The 26,252-nt window shown below is 36.2% G+C and overlaps 1 protein-coding gene and 1 long non-coding RNA gene across 16 annotated transcripts in view; one reads left to right on the forward strand and one right to left on the reverse strand.

Moving 5' to 3' along the window:
- LOC106035161 (uncharacterized) overlaps positions 1–13,565 on the reverse strand; it is a 29,675-nt gene extending 16,110 nt beyond the window's left edge. The window contains exon 1 of the long non-coding RNA XR_007168849.2: positions 13,464–13,565. This is a non-coding gene — a long non-coding RNA (uncharacterized lncRNA). The remainder of the gene's footprint in view (positions 1–13,463) is intronic.
- Positions 1–26,252, forward strand: part of TENM3 (teneurin transmembrane protein 3) — a 1,343,587-nt gene that overhangs the window by 575,072 nt on the left and 742,263 nt on the right. The window lies entirely within an intron of this gene.

Consider the following 26,252-nt stretch of genomic DNA (forward strand, 5'->3'; position numbering starts at 1 on the left):
AAGCAAGATCAATCGCAAGCTTGCCATGTGGCCTCCACTTAGGCTTTACATTGCTTGCTTTGTAAGGTTCACCTTTCTACACTTTGGGTACTAAAAATGCAATTCCTTTTTCCAAATAAGAGGAGAAAAAATTAGTCCTCCAAGAATTGTAATCTTTTGTCTTTTCTCATTACATGGAAGCACAAGAAGGGAATCTTAGCGTTTGTTATGTGCTCTGGCAAGCAGCAGGACAGTGACGTTTCCTCCTTCCCTGTCTCCCCCAGTTTATTGCACAGCCTAAGCTAATGATCACATTTACATTTTTCAAAAGTAAAAACAAATCCTTTCAGTGGCTAGTGGAATTTTTTGTCACTGAAACTGACTGAATGTAACGTTACAAAAATGCTTGAAAGAATGGGGAGCCGAGGAGAAAGGTAGAAAAGGACCCTCACTCCAGGTCTGTATTGCAACTGAAAGATTCAGAATCACAGAATTTATGCAAACGCTTGGAAGTGCAGACAAAGGACAAGACAGCTTCAGAAGGGAAACGAAGGTTTCTCAAGTGTTTTTGTGCTGCATTAATCGGTATGGCAGAATGCTTTGCACTCACTTTAGATTAAAATTCACTACAAAAGAAACAGCTGGAGATACTTTGTTACTCTGTGGATTGCCACAACTGAGACTAACAAAATAGGAAAAGAGTATAAAATGCAGTGATGTCAGATGAAGTTTACTAAGTTTCACTGAACTATTTGAGCTTTCCTGCATGCAAATGCAATTTAATTCCTTCACAAATTACTATCCAGCCTGTTCTCATTTCATAGTTACTGGTATGTGATATTGATATATTTCTGGAATTCATTGTTTATACCCAAAAGCTGTCAAAATATTCCCATTGTAAATAATCAAAAATAGGTGCATATGTAAAATTAGCAGTTTTTGTACAAGTATGATTAATGCATAAAAACACAAATCATGTTTCAAAGAAATCTATTTGTGGTCAGTAAGCTATGGTCCTTTGTAGATTTATTTTTTCTTTTCTGCTACTGAACAAAGCCTGCGTACTTGGTAACACTAAAATTTTGACACCCTGCTTTTTCTTGAGATCTGGCTTTAGTGTCAGAAAGATCACTGTATTAAGCTCTTGTTAATCTTCCACTGGTTTTCTTTTTTTTTTTTTTGTCTCAGAACTGCTTTTGCTTCAGCCACTCAGAAGATCCCAATTCAGCCCTTTCCTAGAATATATCACAACTGATAATAAAAATGAGTTTTTAACCAGAAAGCAATAGGTAGAAAGTACAGAGGGACAACCTCTATCATCCTAACTTTGAACAGATGCATGAACAGTGAAAAGGAAAGCAGAGGGAATGAATTAAGTGCCCCTCAATACATTCAATTTGACAGATTCCAGTCCGTACATTCAGCTTTGCGTAATGTCACGTTCTGGGAAAATAATAAATAATCAAAATTCCTCTAGGAATATCTCAGAAAATCAAAACTCAACCTAAAACATTTTTTTTCAAATGAATTTTGCCTATAATATTCATATCATATTCAGCTGTTTTTCTCCATTTTATGAAAATAGGAATGATATTTGGTGCAGTAAAGAATATACATATAGTGTTAAACATGCAATTTACTGATATGTAAAATGCTGACAAAACAGGAAAGGAATAGAAAAGTATGAATATTTGCTCTGGAAAAGAGTTAAAAAATAAGTGTTCCAGATGAATAAATAAACAGAGAGACTGAGGACTGGAAGCACTACTAAGAACAGTGTTCAGAACGTACAAGCTCTTTTTTTCTTTTTTTTTTTTTTTTAATCTGGTATTCTGTTCTCTATTGGAGTCACCTAGCTCGTAGAAATATTCCTTGATAATTCATGAGGGAGAAAAACTAACATCATCCAGAAATGGCTTTTCTAGAGAATGCATATTGCTCAGTGCATGTTTCATAGAAAAAGGACTTTGTATTTATTTGATTCTAATAATTCAAATCATGCAAATTTTATTTTACTTGTGGCTGACACAGACTGTCTTCACTCTTTTTGACTTTTAATACAGAGTAAGAGCTGACTAAAGATCTCAAACACCATGTACTGAGAGTCACTGTAGATGTTAAAGAAAACACCAGCACTAGTAACACAACTCTGCACTCCCTCCTTCCTGGCTCTTGGTAAAACCTACTGCGTTAGAGCAGGACTTCCCTCATCCTGTGCTAGTGCCGCTCCGTAGCCACTACAGGATGTAGGTTTGTCATGTCATGCCACTTTAGGTGCTTTGTCTCTTTTCCAAAGCGAATAACTTCTAAATACACACACAATTCCAAAATGCAGTGCTTCTTTCTTTACAGTAGAGACTCGCCCACCTGGCATAGTCCACATACAGACTTTCCGTGGCCTATCTTTTGATTTTAACTGAACTTTTGTGAACTAAATATAGAACAGGGACATTGTTCTGTCAAAATCTAGATGGGGAAAGCTGAAAGAAATAAGTAAAAATAACTTACATTGTTACCGGATGCTACCAATCAATCAAAAACTTCCAACGGTTCCTTATAACAGATGGATGAAATAAATGCAATATCTATCATCAGCTGGACTGAGTGATATAATAAAAGGTACAAGATACAACAAAGGACTTGGAAACCTGCAATGCAGAACTTGAATTTTAGGTTCTCCTTCCTCTTTTCTGCAAAAGGCAATGCTAACTCGTAACCTACAGTGTCATGTTTCCTCTTGTGTCTTTCTTCACTTTCTGGCCTCATCCATCATTCCACTCCCCAAACTATAGATTGCTTAGAAGGGAGGACAGGGGAGGGGGTACTAAGATACAGCAGATATGAGTTCTAAGTTTTCAGCTCTGAATTAAACATCAGCATTACTGCATCTTGATTAGCACGTTAGGCTGTCTGTACATATGTGAGAAGGGGAGTGGGGGGGAATGGACAGACAGGTGGCAACGCTATTTATCACCTTTGTGACATACCTAAAGAGTAAACATGTTTTGTTTATATACTCTGGGGAGAGCAGCTCACTGGTTTCAGATCTTTAGAGAATGGCCTAAATTTTGCAGCTAGCTGGGATAGATCACAAATAAAGTACTGAGGTCATAAAGAGAAGGACTGTTTTAGGTATGTACAAATGAAAGCATACCAGAGATGTGCATAGAATTTGGGTGGTTTGGATATATGCAGTTATCTAGAGGCTTTTTAATGACTCAAGTTTTGTACTGAGATATACAAATTTCAGTCCTTATCCCAGATATTGTGCCTAAGCTTCCTCAGTTTGCCCAAGCTTAATATATTGTCCTTGTAGAGATTAAAGAAAAATTCAAAACGTTATATAGTAAAAACATGGCACCTGCACCATACATTTTATAAAAATAGACAGATGTATAAGTTGGTAGTGGGATCCAACCAACATTTTGACTCAGATTCTTTTGGATATGTGTTAGTGTTAAAAAATGTACATGTTAAATGACCCAGATATCTGTCAGTTTTGATTGTGACAGGAGTATGCTTACTTACAGAAGTTTCTTTGTTTCTTTTCAGCCCTTTCTTCAACATTGGTCTTTATTTTCTTGTGAGAAGCTGTGATCACTGTCAGCTTGGAATCATATGGGAATGTAGCTAATATAGCACACACCTTGTGCTCAGAAAGCACCTAACCAGTTTGCTAGTGATGAGTAATCTCTATTAGTGGGTGCACAGCTGTGCAACAGGAGCTTCATGAACTTCCAGTTCTTAGCTAAAAACTAAATGGTTAATCACTAATCTGTGTATTTTAGCCTAATACGTCTTTAGATAATCCTTTTTTACATGCATATTTCTGCAGCAAATATGACAAAATGTCAGGATGCAGGTGATTGTCATTCTGATCTTAAGTTCCAGAGAGATTTGACTTCAGGAAGATCGAGCCTTACATGCATCCCCAAGGTTGCACTCTAAGCCTTCCTAAGTGTGTTTTTCTAACAACTCTGTTTTCTTGAGAAAGAAATTAGGTCAGTTTTGCATAATCTGCATTAGATAAACCAATATCTCTTAATATTTTCACTTTTTTTTCTGGATTAATCTTTAAAAATTTTAATTATTCAAGCAGTTTCCAAGGTATTGGAAGTAAATCCACTATTCCTAAATTCTGTGTTCACTTTTGCTTCTAGCAGGACATACTTTCAGTTGCCATTCACTCTTCTGGTATTTCATGTAACTGTGTACTTCTTGAATACTGCTAATGCTGATCCTTTTTAGCACAACAGGCTGAATTCCACTGGGCCTGCTATTTCTAATACATTAAAATTGTCTATATACTCTTTAACCTACTTTCCTTCCCAAGCCTTTCTCATTAACTGCCATTATAAGAATCCATTGTCCATTATGATTTTCAGTCGAGACTGAAACAAAAGATCTCTTTTGCAAAGCTTTCTTCCGTTTAGTGAGTTACTTTCCTATTTCCTCGCAGATTTCATTACACTCCCCTTGCTCTTTGTGGCCTGAATGCAGTCTGGTCCCCTTTCATATCTTTTGGAGCACATCCTTTTGTACCTTATTTGATACAATAGTTGGCTCTTGTAGTCTTACGAAATGAATGAAAAGAATGTAGTGTTATGAAAATACTGTTTGGTTACCTGTGTTTCTTTTCCAACTTCAATTTCTTTGATGTTTCAAGTTGGTCTGCTAGCACAGAGTAAGCTAGAGAAGTGAGACCACAGAATGAAGTTCTTGGGGCGAGATTTTGCCTCACTCAGGTGAGGAATTACATCGTCAGTGCTACCATGACTAGTTCCTGTTGGTGCCTTTGTGCATGTGGGATGAAATATATATTTTCAGTGATGTCCAAGATACGTTACAAAATTACTACCATATAATTCTTCTGTTAAAATTTTCATAAGCAATTTTAAATTTGTCATGAACATATTTAAGTGGCAATGAAAGCAGTCACCATTCTGTATTTTAAATTATTACTAGTACAGTTGCATGTGGGCAACTATAATAATTATGTCCAAATATGCAACAAATCCATTTCTGCAAAGTAAGACCCTGAGGATCCCCTTGACTTTCAGATTTAAGATTGTATGACAACTCAGAATTTGACCAATTAAAAATGAATTAGTTTACTGTTAATATAATTGATTGATGCGGTATGTAAAAATGCTGAAATAATAATAAAAAAAGGAGTTAAATTATTGCATTTTGTTGAAAAAATTAAATTCCATCCTAGTTTGATAGTGTAGTATGTAATGGTGTTGCTCTGCAATATTTTAGTTCAGTTAAATGTCTCATTAAGAAAAAATCAACTTGCTGATTTATCATAGCTTTGCAGAGTAAATTTTAATGAGTGAAATTTCACTAATGAATAAAATCCATTTTCCAAAGAATAATTTTTCTTTTGTGGAGGCTGAGTGCATCTGTAATAGGCATGTTTCGGTTTAAAATGATTATTGCTCCTACATTTGTTACTATTTAGTGTACATAAGAGGAAGATTTTCATGAAAAAGTTTAAAGAATTACTCTTTGCCTTTATTTTTATAATCCAAATTATGCTATATATTTGAAGTAATTTAAAAACTTTGGGACTCCTGCCTTCCAGAAGTAAGTAGCTGTGCCATGTTGTATACTTTCGTGAAATGATCCACATTTAGTTGTATTTAAGTCAACTGAAATTTATCAAGTTATTTGGACTTGTCATGATATTGAAGAGAATGTGAACCTTACTTTCGTTACTGACACCTTTTCCATTCTGACCCAAGGCGTTCTGATACATAGTTTGAGAGTTAGTCTTAACATGAGCTATCACATTTTTTTTTGTTTTCCACAAAAACATACATGGCTTATTTGACAGAAGTACATCCAATCATTGGAGCAAGACAAGTATTTAGTCAATAGAAACCACAGAGGTCAGCAAAGGAAGTTTTTTTCAACATTTAGGAAAGAGGAAAGTTCTAAATTCACTATAAATTGCTAAGCCAGTTAATTTCCCACAGCAGTTTCGGTTTTTAGGAGGAGTATATTTAAGAGTCTTACAGAAGAGAAACTTGGTAAGAGTCTGTTGTACACATACACATCAGTGTTATTGATAAGATGAGGATTAATTATAGGTAGACCACAAAGCATTACAGCTAATGGTCTCCATTTGCTTTAGTTTCATTTCCTTGTAACTTAGAACAAATGTAAATTATTCAGGCAGAATTTGTCTATTTCCAACCAATTTGAATCAGGGGATGGATACTTAGAAAGATGAATTATTTTTTTTTTTTTTTTTGGATGGCTATTATTCTCTGAATGGAGTAGATAAACAAATTGCAAGTGATCATTTAATTTAAAAATTACTCATTTTTGTCATTAATTTAAGTTCATGAATAAGTATTTTTAGGTTAGTCTTAATGTTTGGCATTTCCAGCTGTCTGCTTTAACATTAAAATTTTAATCCTATTTGAGTGCCACATTTGTTTTTTATACTAACATTGTATTATACTGGTGGCATAGCACACCAAAGGATTGAACAACATATGACATATAGAAAGACAGAAAGTATAGTTTCATGAAGAAACAAAGCAGATAGTAACAGAACTGAAACAGATCTTGCTAATTCTACTCTTTTTTCATTGACATCTATTTATTCATGTACCTATTCTATTCATACTTTGAAGATGCAAGTGAAATAGATAAATAGTGGGATACATTAATAGGAACAAGGGAAAAATAAAAAGGAGCAGGGGGAACATCAAACACAGATGCACACTTTGTGTCAGAAGCTGAAGTGGGGAGAAGAATATGACATGATATGACAAGGCATCACCAAAAAAGTGGGAGGGCAAGTGGCATGATGAAGAGGATGAGGGGAAGACTGCTCTGTAACACCTATGTGTTCCATACCTGTCAGCACCTGTTGTCTGAGATTCATGAAGCAGAAGGATGTACTGTGCTGTGCTAAAACACAAGTTCCTCCTTTAGCAGCACAGTAACAAGAAGCAGGAACTAATGGAAGGAGTATTCAGAAAAGCAACTGATTGGTCTTGAAAACACCTTAAAGAGAGTCGGTGAATTGTAAGCTCACAATCAGTGATATGTAGAATTTCTAAAAATAGATTTGCTAGATGTGATTTCTGCCTGCTGAGAGCTGCTCTTAGTTGTTTAATGCTGGCACAGTCTGTCGCTGTTGAGGGCTCACTCTTTTCTTTGATCACCTACTTTGAACCTTGCAGCTAATATGCCTGCAGGAGATACACTGTAAGGAGTCTGGTTTTATTTGAGTGAATCTACTCGGCTGCCATTGTGGGTGATAGGCCAACTGCCTGACAATATTGGTGCCAGCATCCTGGTGATACAAAGTCAGTCGTTATGTGTCTGGTCCTCCAAGCACAACATCCAAATGCAGCTCTTCCTCAGTTTTACAAATTCAACAACAAATTCTCCACAGTGTCATTTTTATTATTTTTAAGATGCTGTCCTTTCTGTATTTTCTTTAACATTATATGTAGCATCATTTAAAACACACTCCCATTCTCAAATACATTTTTTCAACTAGAACTTGGAGAAAAACATGAACAAATCTTTAAAATGGCAAAGTTCCAGGCACTTTGGAATGAAAACTAACATTCACATTTTATTTTGTTTTTCTCTTCAGAAATAAAATCTCCTCTTTCAGCAACTATAGCTAGCAGTTACTTAAGAATAGATTTAAGCTATTCAGTTTATAACATCTGGAACAAAACACTGTTTTTTTTTTTTGTTTTGTTTTGTTTTGTAAAAATTATAAGATCCTAAAGGAAAGAGGCTTATTTTGAAGGACACATGATAATAATACCTGTATTGAATTTACTAGTCGTTAAGATAATAATGGCTACTCACATTTTCCAAATGCAGTCTTCGAATGTTTAGGGAAATCTTTATTAAGAAAATGACCAGACATAAAAAGTCCTTCTCTTATAAGTGTAGGCACTTAATTGACTACTCTGATCATTAAAATAAATTAGACTACATTCTCCTCAACTCCCCATGGAACTTTTGTCTCAGGAGAGAATTGTAAAACAATTCACTGTTGCAATACAAAACAGAAAACTATGTTTCTTGTACAGCATCTGTGCCCAAACATATGCATTTTCTCCTTTTTTTCCCCTTATCTTTTGTCTGTCTTCCCTTAAACCAGTTTAGTTGAGCTATGTTCCTCTTTCTTTCCTGCTCTACAAGACGGAGTTCAAAGTCTCTTTCAGTCCTAAGCCTTTATGTTTGAAGATTTAACAAAATACAATTTACCAAAACATTAACTTTTTCATATGGTCTAAGAGCTGTATTTGAGGGTAGCAAGAGTTGCTTCCAAGGTACTTCATTTCTTGTGATTGTTTAATTAATTTTTTATTCCACTTCTTAATACTGTATTTCTCCTGTTCAAAGTCTGTTACAGTAATAGTGTCATTCTGTCAGGCATCACAGGAAGCCTGATCAAGATATTGTTGATATCACCCATCTACTTTAATTGTATTTTCTGCCTTTTTTTTTTTTTTTTACTTACTAGACTTACTAAAGTTTCTTGTAAATTACTTTTTCTAAGGTGATCTTGAAAACTTTCTATTTGCTTCCTAGCTGCAATGTAAATCTTAGAATAATTGAAGATGCATCAAGAGGTCATTTAATCTTCTACCAAAGGCCGAATCCGCTGTGGTTCCTGGCAGAAATTTTTTTCTACTCTTAAAGACCTTAAAGACCTCTAACCTCTTCAGTTAAATTTTTACAATGCCTTTTTATACCTGTAGTTTGAAAGACTTTTCCTAATGCCTACCTCAGGTCTTCCTTCTTACGGTGTAAATTATTATAAAGCTTGCCCTATCCACCATGAGGAACATTTGTTTTCCTTTTGTTCATGTATTTCCCTCTCCCCACTCCAAGTCTTTTTTTTTTTTTTTTCTTTTTCTAAATCCATGTTTTCTATAGCAACCTGACATATAAAAGGACTGACATCTTTCTCAAAGCTGGATTTGTAAAACTGGAGCCTGTAAGCACCTGGGGTGGCCCCAGTGCTAGACAGAAGGGAAGGTGCACTTCATGTTTCTTGCAAGCTACCTTTCTATTGTTGTTCCCATTCTGATTGCTTTTTTCTCATCAGCATAATATTTCTTAACTCAAATTGAGTTTGTGGTCTTCTGTGACCCGAGATTATTCCCTTCTATGGAATTATCAGCAAAACAATCCATCTCATGCAGTTCGTCATTCTTGCTTAAGTGCTATATCACTGATCAAAGGATTTGATCAACTTGATCTCACCTGTGCTGCTCTGAGACATAGAAATTACTTTAATCATGAAAGGACACTTGCTTACCTTAATCTTTCATATTAGGAATTCTGCAATAGTAAAAAGGCATCATATTACCCTTTTTGTAATTTTACAGATTGTTTGGGAAATTGTCTTCTGTGACACTTGTAAATAATTTCTATCGAGTGTCAGAGATGCAAGGTTTTATTCAGGGTTCTGTATAGATACATCTATATATGTAGGCACTCGCCTTGTTTATAAGATTCTTATCCTGCAGAATTAATCTGAAGAAGAGACAGAAAAAAATGATAATTTCACCATGTTCTCAGATGTCTTAAAAGACTCCAAATATCAAGCATCAGCTTAATGCTTTTTCTTTTCATTACAGCTCCAGTTGTTTCTTTGAAGGTTTGATAATTTACTCCTTGAATTGCAGCTACTAACCTTTATGCATTTCATAATAAGGTAATACCTCATTGCATCACTACAAATTAATTGTAAGAGGAATTGCACATGTAATATGCAGAGACCAAAAAAACTACGTATATGCGATTATGAAGAAATGGTAATCACAGCAACAGTGTGCGTTTACAATAGCACAGTTATATTTTCTTTTGATCAAAGTATTTTTTAAGATCTGTCATATGTTGGCTAGGTGAATGAATAGATATAATGTAATGTAGTCCTTCACCTTCCTTCTTTTCATGAATTTCATCTCAGTACAAAGATCTTGATTAGAGATTTTTTTTTTTTTCATTTTCATCACGAGAGAGAAAGAATGGCATGTCTTAGATGCTATATAACACTGTATTTTAGTCAAAATTGACCTTTTAAGTAATGGTGTTCTGTGTTTGCTCTTGAGGAGGATGTAAAGCAAGTTGCAAATCAGAATAAGTTAGAATCATAGAATCATTGTTACATTCTTGGACGTGGTCTGTTCTCAATTTGTCTTGAAGATTAAAATAATTTCTTGCTTTTCCTAAATGCAAGCTCTTCTGGGCTGGCATAAACTGACGAGGCAACATGAAGTTATTTTTAGAAAAATAAGCTAGAGTATTTATATTCATATGAACAACTGTTAAAAGTTCTCCAGGCTGTATTCAGGCACACTAAGGTGTGCCTGATCTTGAACCATTTAATTTTGCCTGACAACATGAGGTTCCAGACTTGGAATGCAACACTTGGGGCATGGTTCTTCTCTGTATCTCCTCAAATTCAGCAGATTTTTTTTCCCTGTAGTGGCCTGTAGCTAGTAAAAATGTGGTTTCTCAAAAACTGGATATGTTTGAAAACCTAATATTGTTTAAATATAAAGAAGTCTTTATTACAGAAATTAGTGCTTGTCAGAACTTAAGGGTGCATGTGACACAGGTGCCTGTGCTTTTTTTCCAGTTACAGGTTCTCCCTTTCACCAAAGATGTAAGGGATCATTCTCCTCTCTTCCTGATCTCCTTTACTTATTTTTCGTTTCCCAGCCTCCAGCATGCAATCCTATGCCCTTTCATTAACTGTGGTATTTGTATAATCCTTTTCTGAGCCATTGAACACTTTAAAAAGGCATAAAATTATCCAGGTTGAGTTTTACTGCTGTTTTAGTGAGTTCCATTTGCTTTGAGAAGGGTGCAAAGCTAGCATGGTAATGGGGCAGGTGGAATAGAGGAGCAAGAACTCTCATTTTTAATGGATCTGAGTTGTTCAGTTCGTTTAGTGAGTCTTTTGGAGCCGTAGTCTAACTAAGCTGAAGAAAAATACTGCTTTTCCTTGCAAATCTAGTTTTCCTTACCTCCATAAATTATCGTGTCTTCAAAACGAAGGTTGGCAAAAAGGCAACTTTTTATCAAACTTGTAAATCATTCATCCCTAATAAACTAATCAAGATGCACTTTGTTGTTGTCACAAACAAGATAATTTAATCAAATAATCAAACAGAAGAAGTCATCAGCCGCAGAGAATGACTTAACGGTAGAAAATTCATGTTATTCGTCTTTGTGCAGCACGGTCTCTTTCTGGCAATGAAAGGAGATGCAGTCCGTGAATGTGCACAAACATGCAACACACAATGCCAGAGCTCAAATTTACATTTAAGTCACAAGGTATGACTAAAAGTAATATAAGAACAGAATGTCTATTTAGTTAGCAAGCAGAAAGGCACTCCAAGAGCACAGCAAGAAGAGTCTACAGCAGCTAGAGGGATGATTGTTTTCACTGTGCATGTTTTGACAAGCATGCAAAATAATATGGTTTTGCATGATTTGGCGGAGGAGGCTCTTTTGGTAAGGGAGATTGGCACTGGTGTGCTGTAGTTTTCACATTTTCTGCCTGTTGGTGGAGTTTTTTCCTTTCTGTTTTTCACCTATTTGTCTGGATTTTTTTCTTCCTTTTCCCTTGGTTTCCTCAATTCTTCAGTCATTTGTTTGGGATTTTTTAAAAAATATTTTTAGGCCATTATGTTGTGTGTTTTTTTTTTTTTTCCTTGTTGTTGCTTGTGGGGCTGTTCTTCTTGCTCTGTTTCTATATTAGTTCTAATTTTTCTTTTACATGAATCTGGATTTCTACTTTTAATTTCTTCTGGTGACATTTAGAGGCTTCTGCAGCTAGCAGTTTCTGTTGGCTGTTTCCTGACCGTTGAGTTCTTGATTAAAAAGAGCCTGCTCCTTTAGTCACAGACTACTGTGTAAAATTCACCAGATGAGAAATAGAGCAAAGAGGTGTTGATCCTTATTTTAAATGCTGATGTATGTAAAAACTTGAAAATCCTTTTCAAAACAGAATTTCAAAAAAATTCTGTTCTGTAACCTCACTCTCAAGCAATTGCTACATAGTAAGCACGCTGCACATCTGACATGTCAAGATTCATGGTAAAGGTGATAATTGGTTATCATTGTAATCAGTCAACCTACAGCAGAAAAAAAGCTGTTGTCTTTAAATGGTATTTGTAACTGATATCGATATACAACACATTAGCATGGTGACAAAGTCGTCATTTTGGCCTGCCACTAAAAAAATATAATTTTGCTTGGTTCCCAAAATAATTCCAAATAAAGCATAAAAATAGCCAGGTTGTCAGCTGTAAATTTAAAATGAGGTAGTATGCACCAATTGCTGGGTTGTTTTATTAACCTATAGCAACCTTTACTGAAGAAGAAATCTTTCATAAGAAGAAATGCAAATATGTAATGTAAATCTGTAGGTATTACTATATAGGCCAAATTTAAAAGGTTATTCATCAAAATGTATTTCATTTAAATAGCTATCCTCTATCCTGCAATAACAATTACCATTCTTCACCAAACATCAAAGCAATAAAGCACAGAATAAAGCACTGTAGATCAAAGAGGGTAAAAAGCATCTTTCAAAATAAGCACTTGACAGAAATAATGAATATTTGAACTTGAAGACTGAATTAGAGTATTGAGCTAACTTGATGGCTACTGTCTTGCATTGTTATATGATGGAGAGTTTGTAGTTGTTTTGAGTTTTTACACTCTGAGCACACCCTACTAGAGTTACCGTAAAAATGGTATTCTCCATCTCTAAAAATTAGCTGATATTGCTCACAGATTTTCTCCTCTCATAAAAAGCAACATGAATTCATGAAGATAGGGTTGAGAAATGGCTTTTGCTCTGGGAAAAATTGCAGTTTAAGATGTAGTGGAAAAACTCAAGACCTCACTTAAAATAAATCAGCATCCTGAGTTTATGGCTCAGAGCAGTGCTTCCCATGATACATTTCATACCTTAGCAATAAATTTATTTTGCTTTTCGAGCAGATTTTTCAGATCTGTCTAAAAAGTGCTCACAGGGGAACTTGCACATCTGATCAGCTGTGTAAGTTGTGTGAATCTGAACAGTCCAAATTTTGTCAGATTTTTCCTTGTTTGATATGGCCATAAAAAATAAAAATAAAATAATAAAAAAAACCCTCTACTTCCAGACTGGATAGGTACACCTACAATATTTAAGTTTATGAAACCTGAAACACCACAGCTGTGGTTCATGCTGCTGGGGGATGTCAAAGGCAAGGAGGAGGGCTTCTGTAGATACATAATTGGCAAAAGGAAGCCTAGGGAAAGCATGGGTCTGCTGCTGACTGGGATAGGGGCCCTGGTGGCACATGGGGTGGAAAAGGCTGATGCACTGAATGCGTTCTTGGCCATAGTCTTCACTAATAAGATCAGCTTTCAGAAATTCCCAGCCCTGGAAACCATGGGCTAAGCCTGGAGCAAGAAAGGCATACCTTTGGTGGAAGAGGATCAGGTTAGGCTGCTAAGCAAAGTGACATACAGTCAGGCTGTGGGCCCTGCTGGGACTTGGTTGCTGACCACGCAGGCTGATGTCATTGTGACATCAATTAGTTTCAAAGGATCATAATGACTGGGAGAGGTGCCAGAGGACTAGAGGAAGGCAAACATCCCTCCTATCTTCACGAAGGGCAAGAAGGAGGAGCCAGGGAACTGCCAGTCAGACAGCCTCACCTCAGTCCCTGGGGAGGAGATGGAGCAACTAATCTTGGGAACCATTTCCAGGCATACGAATGACAAGAAAGTCATCAGGAGTTCTCAGCATGGATTCACAAAGGGGAAGACATGCTTTACTAACCTTTTATAATGAAGTGATTGGCTTGATGGTTGACGAGGGCAGAGCAGTGAATATTGTTTCCTTTGACTGTAGTAAGGCTTTCAACCTTCTCTCTGTAACATCTTCAAAGAGAAGCTGTTGAAGTGTGGGCTGCATGAGCAGACAGTAAGGTGCACTGAGAACTGGCTGAATGGCCGGACGCAGATGGCGGTGACCAGGGGCATAGTCTAGTTGGAGAGCAGTAACTAGCAGTGTATCCTAGGGGTCAGCAATTAATGTCTTCATTAATGACCTGGATGATGGGGCAGAGTGTACCATCTGCAAGTTTGCAGGTGATAAAAAACAGGGAGGAACAGCTGATATGCCCGAGGGTTTTGCTGCCATCCAGCGGGACCTGACAGGCTGGAGAAATGGGCTGTCAGGACAATGATGTAGATCAGCAGGAGTCCTGCAGCTGGGGAGGAACAAGCCCATGCACCAATATCTGCTGAGAGCTGCTCAGCGGGAAAGCAGCTCTGCAGAAAAGGCCTTGGGGATCCTGGTGGATACCAAGTTGACCGTAAGCCAGCAATGTGCCTTTATCATAAAGAAGGCTAAGGTATCCTGGGTTACGTTAGGAGGAGTGGTGCGAGCAGGTTGAGGGAGGTGATCCTTCCCTCCGCACTGGTGAGGCTACACCTGGAGTGCCACCCTAGTACCCCAGCAAGACCTGGACATACTGGAAAGAGCCGGGTGAAGGGCACCAAAAATAAAGTAGTGGAGCACCTCTCCTGTGAGGAGAGGCTGAGAGTTGGCGCTGTTCGGCCTGGAGAAGAGGAGGCTCCAGGGGAATCTCAGCAATGTCTCTAAATACCTGAATGGAGGGCGTAAAGAAAAGGGAGCCAGGCTCTTTTCAGTGTTGTGCAGTGCCAGGACAAGAGGCAGTGGGCACAAACTGGAACATAGCAGGGTCTGTCTGAACATGGAGTGGCACATCATTACTGCGTGGGTGATGGAGCGCTGGCACAGGTTGCCCAGAGAGGTTGTGGAGTCTCCTTCCCTGGAGATTGTCCAAGGCCACCTGGACGTAGTCCTGGACAAGTAGCTCCAGGTGGCCCTGCCTGAGCAGGGGTTGGACCAGACGGGCCCCAGAGGGCCAAGCCAGCCTCAGCCATCCTGCGAGTCAGTGATAATGTTGTTATAATGTGTCAAGAAGAAAAAAAGATGTAAACAATTTTACTCTTGAAATATTGTGTTAGTCTTAAAAAGGTTGATTTTAAGCTCTAAATGTGATCTTGGAGAGCTGACATGACAATGATTGTATTCACATGCCTCAGGTTTCCCATTGGAAAAAAAAAAAAAGTTGTGTTTTTTTTTTAATCATTATAGATAAATGATCCATGATACTTTCTGTGTAGGAGGATGGAAAATGGTTAACTGCAAATACACAGTAAAATTCTCCTTTCTTTTAGTTTAGTCATGATATTGTTGATTTTCACTTCGTTTCAACACTACTGATTTTTGCTGAATTGACTGTCTGGTTCAGTGGATGTCATAAAATTAAGAGAAATGCAGTTTATTGTCTTTGGATGCACATCTTCTGTCACTTAGATAGTCTGAGAATTGAAAGCAAACATATTTGAGAAATTATCTCCAGATAAGCAAAAGCAAAGAAAACCTTGACTGCTACCTGAAAAAAAGTCACGGCTTATTTTAAGCTTTCAAGATTGACTTTTATTTTGAGAGGCGAAAGGCGTTTCCTTCTCCTTTTCCTTTCCCTTCCTTTTCCCTTTCCCTTTCATTTTCCTTTCCATTTTTTTTCTTTATTATGTGCTTGTAAAGTGTTTGTGCTTGAGCTCATAATGAAGCACTTTTGATGAACACTAAAAAGGTCTAATGGCTGAGTCCTTAAATGCAGAACTTCTGATGAGAATAAACTTCAAGGTCTCTGAATGCACTTATCAGATCTGCTCTATGAATAAGTGTCAGGTCCCAGAGTAGATTGCATAAATCTTTGTGGTTGAGCTTGGTGAGTGCAAAGCTTAATACCCACAGGCTTGCAATCTTTTTGAAGGTGATTATAATTCTGCACCGGTTTTGCATCCAGGATAAAGGTTCCCCTTGAACACAAAGTATGTTAGATGCTTGTGTGCCAGTGATCAAAATACCTTAAGAATTGTTGCTCTTGCAATTCTTAAACCTCCAAAATAATGTTAAAATGCTGTATCTAGTCAACTAAGCTGTAAATTCAACTATTGTAGATTGAAGGCATAGTTCTATCTCATACACCAAAAAATATTTGTCATACTATTTCTGTTACTGTACTCCATGGTGCAGCATAACTTAAGATGTATTGAAAGTTTATGAAAAGTATGTTTAGGGTTTTGTGATAATTCTTTTTAAAATTGCACCTTGTGGTAAGGATTAGTGTCCAAGGACGAAAATACACAATTTTTCAAACTGCTATAGTCATCCATGCTTATTTAGGATAATTCTACAACTAAATTTTAGAACTAATTTTTACAACCAATTTTACTTCTTGTTGGTAAGGAACGCCTTATGGTTTAATGATCTGATTGTTTTGACTCTCCATTTAAGTTGCAGTTCCAAGCCTGTCAGTTTGACAATTCGACTAACTAAATCCATTGTGATTTTTTTTTATTTGCTGTGAACTGTGTTTTATTAATACTAACTATATCCAACTTCATGCTAAATAAGTATAATAGTGCATATTATCATAGCAGTTTAAAAGATAGATTGTTCTTGAAACTGTGTTCTGCACAGTTAGCATCATAAAAATGATTTTCTTTGATAAACTGAGGTTGAATGTGATCTCAAATTTTATAGCAAGTACTACTGAAAATTTCCTCCTACTTTTGAAAGAGTACTTCATAAGTAATAAATTGAAATACAGATGGAAAAAGTCACAGCATACTTTAAGTACTTCTTTGTCCTTCCTTGTTTTTCCTTTTATTATGAATTTACAATCTGATTTGCAAAATTCAGTGATTTACATGTCAGGTTTAGCTGACCTTTATTAACCCTTTCTGTTTTGCTTTTAAATTGAAAGGCTTATGTTATGAAAAGTACTGCCTGATTTGTATGGTCGGGGAAACAGATGCAGGGTCAGTTACCATTTGAGCTTTTGCCTGAATGGAGCATTGTTACTACCCCTTCAAAATACTGTATTTAGCAGTAGTAGTTTTTCAGTTGTATCTTGCTTTCAAATAAGCTGTACATTCCCTGCATATGTAAGTAGTACCAGTCACGTGCCTATACCATGCATAGTGCCCTAGTTAGTGTTAGACAGATATTAGGTTCTGGATTGCAGATAAACCGCCACAAAAGGGTCTTATCCATCACAGTGGTAACACTATAAACTCTTAAACCTAAGACCTGTAAGATGGGGAATGAACTAATTTTTTGGTAAGCATCCTAATACTAACTGAAGCTTTAATTTTCCCTGTTCCCTGTTTCTGTCTCTCTCTCCACACACAGATACACATGCAAATACATGCACGGTTCTGTGCGATGTATGTGTAAACATACCCGTGTCTTTCTAAAACTTATTTGTGCTTGTACCTTTTGACTTGGAACAGAGGCTAGGAAAAGAGTCCTGGTTAAAACTGAGTCAAGCCTCTTGTTCTTCAGCCTGTCCTTCAAGTTTAGATACAATAGAAAGTTGTAGCACTTAGTTGTAGCCCTTGAAGTATTTGTATTTGAATTCCACTTGGGATACAGTGAGGAAGTTCCAGTGAAGTTTTTCTTGATTTTTCTCTGTCGGGTTTATACTTACATTGCTGTAAACAATTGTTATGTTGGTGTGACACTAGTCAAACTAGGAGCTGCAGTCTGCTGTGAAACTGCATTACCTTCTGAAACACTGCACTTTACATCAAAATGCTCATCGTATTATTTATTTCTTTTTACAAAATTTTCTTAAACATCTGATCCTTTGAGAATGGCCATCAGTATATTTTTTCCCTGGCTGGATATGGTGTCAGTGAAAGCATGCTACATTCACAGCTAGTGACAAGTTCTTGACTGACTGTAGCCAGCAAGGGGTGCTTATGAATGCAACAGTCAAACTCTTTTCCTGCGAGGCTGTGCTTCTCCTTTACAAGGTCCAGCTTCCACTGACTTAGTGATAAATTTGATATCTTGTTTCAGACTCGCTGTTGTGCACAGGTACATTAGACAACATCAAACTAGCCCCTCCAAGAAAGCTTGTTATGTATGAATATCCTTGACCTTATGTGAGATGTTACGGATGTGGTTTGGGTAGCATTTTTGTCGTGTTGTGAGGGGCAAAACCGTAGTTGAACTTGGAACTCCTGCCGTTTTTTGGAGCATGGGTAATGTACTGCTACTGAGAAAAAGGCAGAAGGGAAGACAAGTGGGAATAAATCCCACTGCTCGTAGCTCCTAGATCGTTAAAGCATTCAGATTGGTGGGTTTTTTATTTTTTATTTTTTTCCCTCCAAGTATATAGAGTATTTCTTATGCTTTACAAGAACATCTTCATTACGGAAAATTCACTGTGGGTCATTTTTGTTCTTTTCCCCTTTAACTAATACCTTTTTGGACTAATGTTTTTTGTTACAGTAACTGAAGTTAGCATTTCAAAGAATAAAATCCACAGAGTTCATAGCAAGGAAATCCATGCTTCACAACCTGCATATTACCAAATTAACACTTGTTTACCGTAATCCTTAACTGCAAATACCTTGTATCTGATTATCTACTTTTTCCAATTGCCATCTCTGAGCATTTGTCTGCCTTCTGTAAGCTACTAAATAGCACACACCTAATGAAATCAGTGATTTCAGCTGAAGGTCTTGTCTCAAAAGATGCTAGGCCATTTGTACCTGTTTAGTGATCCTGATGCTTATTCTAAGACTGTATCTTTTAAATGTGTATCAGAATTATTGGCTGGTTTAATATAAAAAGACTGGATGAGTGTTTCCCCAGAGTATTAGTGATGATAGAAATTTCTTAAAATTTATAATGAGATAAATTTGTTCAGTAGTACTCTTAATTCTGGTCTGCTGGTGTATATAAACATATATTTGCCTGTATGCCGATATAAATTTCTGTTGTAGACTTGTGCTGGTTTTCACAGGCTGAAGATAGCAATTTAAGTAAATCTGATCAGTATAGGGGAATCAGGAGTGGATCTTGAATGCCTGAGCTTATGCAGAATCTTCAGTGAGTGTAGTGAATATTTTTTCAATTCAGAGTGTGAAGTATTTTTATGTAGCTGTTAGTTAAATTTAAATGGGGATGTTACTGTAAAGTGCATAACACTTTCTAATGACAAAATGTTTTGATACTGGAAGAAAATCCCTTCAGTGACTTTCATATGTTTGGTTCTCATCAAAGCAAAGCTGCTTGTAAAACTAATCACTGTGACTGAAAATACTGTACTCATATCTATACTAATTCTTAACATAATTTATTATAATTATATTCATTAAAATTAAAATGAACCCATCACATTTTCTTTTTTTTTTTTTATAAGGAAAATTATAGAGCTTTTGGCACTTAACACACAGTGATGGACTCTATCAATTTGTCTAAGAGTTGAATTTGTAAAAAAAATAATTCGAGAGATGCAAACTGGGGGAATTAAAGTGTTCTATATTATTCACTATCGTTAAAAGAATAAGGTATGATGAATTTCTGAGCAAGAGACATTCTGCCTCTTCTGCTTGGTGGCTTGAAAGCCATGGGTACTAGTGAAGACAGAGGAAAAAAAATGGAACCAGTCAGTATTGGAACAGCAAATGGAACCATTTGCACGTATGAGGTTTCCTGCAAGTTGATTCCTTGTGACAAGTTAAAAACATGACTTAACGTGGCAGACCTTAGTGGTATCAAAACCAAAGAGTTGTGAATGCTGTGAACAGTTTCACATGCTTCTGTGGCAGCACTGAAACAGCAGACATGAAGGAATGTTCAGTGCAATTAATGTATCAACCTGAAGGATCCTTCACACATATCTTTGCTTCCTAGTATCCAAAATCGAGCATCCTTGCTATATTCACTGTGATTACTGTAAGTGATTAATTTCCTGGAGATTCACAGAGTGAGCTCCACTTCTGAATTAATTAGTGTACCTATATAGAGAGGGACAGATCAAAATCTATATATATATAGGTCAAAATCTTTCTATATATAGGTCAAAAATTGCAGTAGTCCTAAAATTTTTCCTAATATGAAATTAGTACCTAGTATGTTTTTGTTCATTCCAGAAAAAGAGATGAAAGAAGAAAATGTCTAACACAATCTGAGATTCTCTGTTTTGGGGCTTTGGTGAAGGAACATGGAGCACAAAGTCTAGTGGTAGGATTCTACAGATGAGAATAGTTAATTAGCACTAACCATGGAATTCAGTTTACATCTGTCATCCTGAACCTTTATGCACTAAGCATATGATCTCACCACATCCTGTACTGTCCTTTTTCTGTTTTTGAGGTATAAAAACTTCAACAGCAGTAAAGAATATTTTCCTTTGATTACAAGATTGGGCATCTTTTTCTTTCCAGCAAATCATAAGAATAGGCATTGAAACCTCATATATTCACATTGGGAAATACAGGAAAAGATGGGGGAGAGCATTCTGTAGCTGGCTGCAGGAACAGCCACCGCTTGCCATGCGGTTGAGGTTCAAGTTATCTTGGCAAGGTAACTTGAATGACCAGTGATGGACTGTTAGAAAAATGGATACATCCAGCAGGTTGAACAAGAGCAACTGATTCTGCAAAGGAAACAGAAAGAAGGAGAAAAATATTTTTGTGTTTAGGAACCGTATTAATTGTATCTCTGTATGTTTCAGTTTCCTGTAATAGCTGGGGCATACACTGATGTAAAGGAGTAATGTCCTTTAACTCCCAAACCATCAGAAAAGAGTCTGCAGTGGTGAAGTTTTATTCATCCAAACCTTTCTGCTGGTCCAGAGCTAAAATATGCATGATTTATTTTTAAAAGGTTTCCTACTGTTTTCAAAGGAACATTTTAAAATGTACCTGACAAGATTTCCCAGATTCTTTTCATATCTTTGCACTACAATATGATTATGAAAAAAAGTAAATGCTAGAGGTTGCAGGGGCATAATCTTATTATGTCTTCTCTCTTAGCTCGGAAGAGTAAGTATTGATTGTTTCCACATTAGCAACTCGAACTCCAAGACCATTAAAGGATTAATTTATATTCTTAAACTTTCATATTCCATTATATCCAAGCAACAGCCACAGGCCCTCTAGACAGAGTCACTAAAGGTGATACAGCAAATTTCAGTCGATAAACTGTAAAATTTTATACCATCTGAGGATTTTACTGTTTGAGAATCAGTCAAACATTCTTGATAGCGTTGACTTGGAAGTACGCACATTTCTTAGATACCTACTATGCCATGGTCCCCAGGCAAAGATTTCATGGGAGAAAGAATTTTCCTTGGAAGTGGGCAATTAGCTAAAAAAAAGGAAACAATTTCTTAGCACTCGGCCAGAGTCATAGAAGTTACTGCAATCTCTCATATCTATTTTTCATTTAAGGCTCCAAGTTATTTGCTAAGCATGAAGGGAAGAAGAAAAAAGGAAGAAACTTAAATCCACTGAGTATCATCTGTCAAAGAGAAAGTTTCTGCTTGCTGAAAAAACAGGATTAGTACCTTTAAAGAGAAAAATAAATTACACCAGAATCCAAGCAATCTACCTAATGAAGGTCCGCTACTATCAAAAGAAAAAATAGTATTTACTTTAAATATCTGAATTGATCACAGAACAGACTAATTTTATTTAAGGAGATGGCAGATGTGGTTTAAGTATTTTGTGAAAATACATTTTCTGTTGTGTAGATAGGTGTGTGTTTATAAGCAACAGATTACAGTGCCACCAGTAATTAGAACCATTACAACTGTTCTGCTCGATGATAGAATTTTGGTAAAATTGGCCTAGTGAAGCTCTTATTTTAAGGAACAGTTATTCTTGTTTTATTTGGTTTAGACAGCATGCCTTAAGCTCTGATTTTGCAAGCTGCAATAATATGGATAATCTTTTATCCCTGCATAGGAATGCATTTAGTAATGTCCTGTAATGTAATTGTGTCGTGTAAGTTATCTGGAGCTATTTTATCAACTCTTTTTCATAGAACCCTGAAACACAATGTATAAGAACATAATAAGCCTTTTCAACTGTAGGTTTTTTTCTTGGTCGTTTTTTTGTGTGCTTTTATTTTGTTTTGTCGCCTTGTGTGGAAACAAGTTCATGACCTTTTTATAAACTGTCTTAAACATAGTTATTTGAAGTAATACAGATCAGTCATAAATACCTCAGGTAGCATTTCAGTAATATAACCTGATCAAAATTAGATGTTTTTGAAGTAGAAGTCAACATCATAACAGTTTGGGGTACACAAGACTATGTTCACACCAACAGTATGTCATGGCATTGAAACATTTTTATCTGGGGGAAAATAAACACAGGAAAGAGTTATGTTCAGTAATTCACATAATGTGTGAACTGGAAGTGATACGTTTAGCCAGCATGGGTAGGATTTCCGTTTAATATAGTAACCTAAATGGGTTTCTTAATAAAGAACCATTTTCTAGTAAAGAAGTCTCACATTAAAAATAAAAATTAAAAACAAACAAACAGATTTTTCTTTTTCAATAGAGTTAATTGTACGTATATTTTGCTGTATTAAACTTCAGATACTGGATTTCACTTTAAATATAAAAGATTAATCAGAGCTAGTGTATTACAGAATTTGTTGGAGTCATTAGTCATTTGTCATTAGAAATAATGTCAAAAATATTGGATAACAAAAGAAATCCTGTAAATGAAACAATATAGTTCTGTTCCTTTCACTCTATATTTTCATGCAGAATTGAGTTTGGAGAAGCATTTACTAATTTATTATTGGAAAAGCCCTTGCTGGTTTACTCAAGCAAGAAAATTACCCCCAAAGCCCACAAGATTTATAATGCTTAGAAAACAAAAAGAAAAAAAAATTGCAACAAAGAAAAGGGCAATTCAAAACCTAATGAGACATTTTAGGCCTCATTTACATCTCTAACCTGATGCATTTCTTCAAAACGTTTTTCTTACTAATTTACATACTAAAAGCTTATTCTTCCTTAACCAAAATTATGAGCTTTCCTGCACTATACTGACGTTAACATTACTTTAAAAGCTATTTATAGTCAGTTTTAGAAGACTGACTAGTGTATTATTCTTAAATTCACACCTCTCATAGCAGTTATAGTGCAACCAATAGCCTTTTTCTTGAAATATGGTGCGTATAAATTTAAAACAGAGGTTTACATATCATTCCAATAAAAACACGGTAATTTTTTTTCATTCAGTAGGGTTTTTTTTGCTAGACGTGTCTATTTTTTGTGTATGTATGATTAAATGTGATTTTTTTAAAAATCAAAGTATGTGGATTAATGTCTTCGGACTGGATAAGTTTGGTCTCTGTGGCCTAGTTGATAGCGCATATATGGATTTCCACAAGGCTTTCTCAGAAAACCCTTGTCAAAGGCTTTTAGGGAAATTAAGCAACTATAACATAAGGAAGGTCTTTGCATGGATAAGAAATAGAAGCATGCAAGGCATATGCTCCTTGTAATCAGTGAAACAACTGATAAAGGTAAGGCTACCTTCCCAGAGGATACCCGTCCTATGGCCGATGCATGTCCTTGCAAATATATGGTTAGAGGATTGGTCTTGTATTTATATATTTTTGTTTTGTAATTGCATATCTGAAACTGAAAAGAATGGCTGCCCCTGTGAAAACCATCACCCAGTATTTTCAGAACCGAAATAAATAGGTATAAGAACTGTTGTTAAAATAACAAGAGATAAATTAATATCAGTTTATTCTTCTTAACTGCATATGCATTATTGTATCTGGTTCAAAGATTAGAATATTTCATATGAACAATTTGGTTTTGAAGTGAGCAAAGGAAATACTTAATGCACAAGAGAAATAATTTAAAACATAGTCCATTTTATAATGTGTTTAAAGTAAGCAGGCACAAGATAAGTAGTAGTAAGATGTTTTTGATGAAATTTGCATGATCTCTAATAAAAAACTGTCTTAATTGGCAAAAATCGCACTAAGAAAAATCTCACAGAAAAATTAAAATTTACCCCCTTTCTATAACAGTGGCATATCTACAATATATTTCTTATGTCTTTGCACCAGGTAACAAAGAAGTTGTATTTTAATGACCTAAATAACAAAAAGATGGTACTTATAACAAAGTTTGGTTGGAAATAACAATGATGAATGTTTTCAAATGGTATAAAATGATGTCGTAAAATGAAAATGTGGTATGGACCTAAAATTTCTGTCCAAGCATAACCTTTACAGAGGAAAGTGCTTTTTAGGATAAATGCTTACCTAAGAATTGTTAAATTTTTCATGCACAGCCCTGAAGCGAGAAATCTGGCACCTGAAATTATCTTATGCTTTGTGTGTTTTCACACTTTTGCTAACAGTGAACTGTTAATTGATATGCATGGGAGACATCGAATATAGCAAGACTTTGGACAACATGCTTCCACTGTCTGGATTAAAAAGCCACAAGGCTTCCTCTACCAACTGATAATAAGTAACCTTTACTTTTATGTTAGATTTTTACATCATGCTTTAAATACATCAAAATTTTTGACCCTTTTGACCACTTTTGGACAAATAATGGAATAGAATGGAAATTTGAAAGGATGTTCCTGAAAGTTCCCTGGAAATTGATGTCTGAGCAGAAGGGAGAGATCCAAATTAGTGTCCCAGTTACATAGATGGAGTAAAAAGAGCTTAATTATGTTTGGAGATATGATTGGAATTTCCTTAGATGTTAGACATAATGAAAGCCACAGAAAGTTCTGCTTTATAAACATGCTGCTTATGGAAGTGTGTCTTTCCTTAACAAGTCGGATGATATTACAATTTTTTAGATTCCTGCTGCATGCTACATGGTAGTGTTAGGATCTCTATAAATCTGCACATGCTTAACTGAGCCCTTCGACAGATGCAATTATTATCCTAAGTGTATGTGGTGTAAATAGTGAAGAGATAATTTTTTCTGGCATTGTCTGAGGCATATTTCCTGACCTCTGTAGCATGTTAAGGTATTAGACCATGGTCCACGCAAAGGTACCCAAAATGTTTCTTAGAAAAAACTGAAGGCCCTGCATGCAATATGTATTTCTGAACATCCTTCTGCAGTTACTGCCTGACTCTGGCAGCACCTTAATTCCAAATACACCGTTTCTTGACTTAAAGTTTAAAGTAACTGAAGTTCATGTTACTTTGAACAAAAAAAAAAAAAAAAAGTGGCTTGTTCTGAGAGAACTGAATAACTGTGTCTAGTTCATGTCTTGGCAATTTTAGGGAGCCTAAGTTCAAGAAGGCCATCCATCCAACAAAGCTTCTAGGATTACATCTGGCTTCTTAAAGAATACCATAAACACTAGATGTCACATGCTGTTTATGTATTGAGACACTCAAATGAAAACTGTTCCTCTCCTCTGAAGATTATGCAGTGTGCAGAACAGAATTCAAGGCTCCTTGGGGCAACAAAATGGGAAATACAAGTTAAAATTTGTAGCCTGATGACAAGGCAGAAATAGCCTGATATAGGGCAGAAATAAAGAGGCTTGGCTTTCAGCACTCCTTTTTTCCATGCAATAACTACATGAAAAGTACTACCAGTCAACACCTCTATATTCCTTGCTTCCTCTCCCCAGGGCAATTCCACAAATAAACAGACACACTTCTTTCTTCCCAGAACACGCATTAAACAGAAGGGGAATGCATCCTCCTGAAATAGAACTGAGAAAAAAGAAATGACTGTCCTCTTCCTCAGCATTGGAAAAAATGGATCAAGTCTTAAAGATGCTCTTGGAGTTAAGATCCCACCCTGAAGCAGGAACCTGCCAATAGCACTATGCTCTGAGATTGTAGGTCTCTAAGAGAAATTTCAAATAGCCTGTCAGCATTTCCCCATAATCTGGCTGTAAATGCCTGCACATACACTGGGTTTCCCCTCAGTGACCCCAGCTCAGTATTTGAATTTTGTGCCTTGATTTGAAGACTTCCTGCGGCCTGCAGCAGGAGCCTTGATTCCTCACAGAAGAATTATATATTGCAGACCAATTGTCTAAATATTAATTGTTATAGCATTTGACTTCTAGCCTTCTAAGTCCCTCCTCGCTATTTTATTGATCAATAAACATTGTTAAAAAATAAGTAACATTTTTCATCACTTGTAGGAAGAACCATGTCGGCTGCAGGAAATTCTCCATGGTCTTGTAGAGTGCAACAACACCCTGTGTAGGGATTTCAAAATCTTACCAGCTTGACTTCCATGAGGATGACCTTTTGTTATTCTCCTGCTTTATAAACCTTGCTGTCGTAGTTATTTTCAGTAGTTCTTACCCCTTCTGTTTCTTTCCTCACC

This window comes from Anser cygnoides, chromosome 4, assembly GCF_040182565.1.
Source record: "Anser cygnoides isolate HZ-2024a breed goose chromosome 4, Taihu_goose_T2T_genome, whole genome shotgun sequence".
NCBI lineage: Eukaryota > Metazoa > Chordata > Aves > Anseriformes > Anatidae > Anser > Anser cygnoides.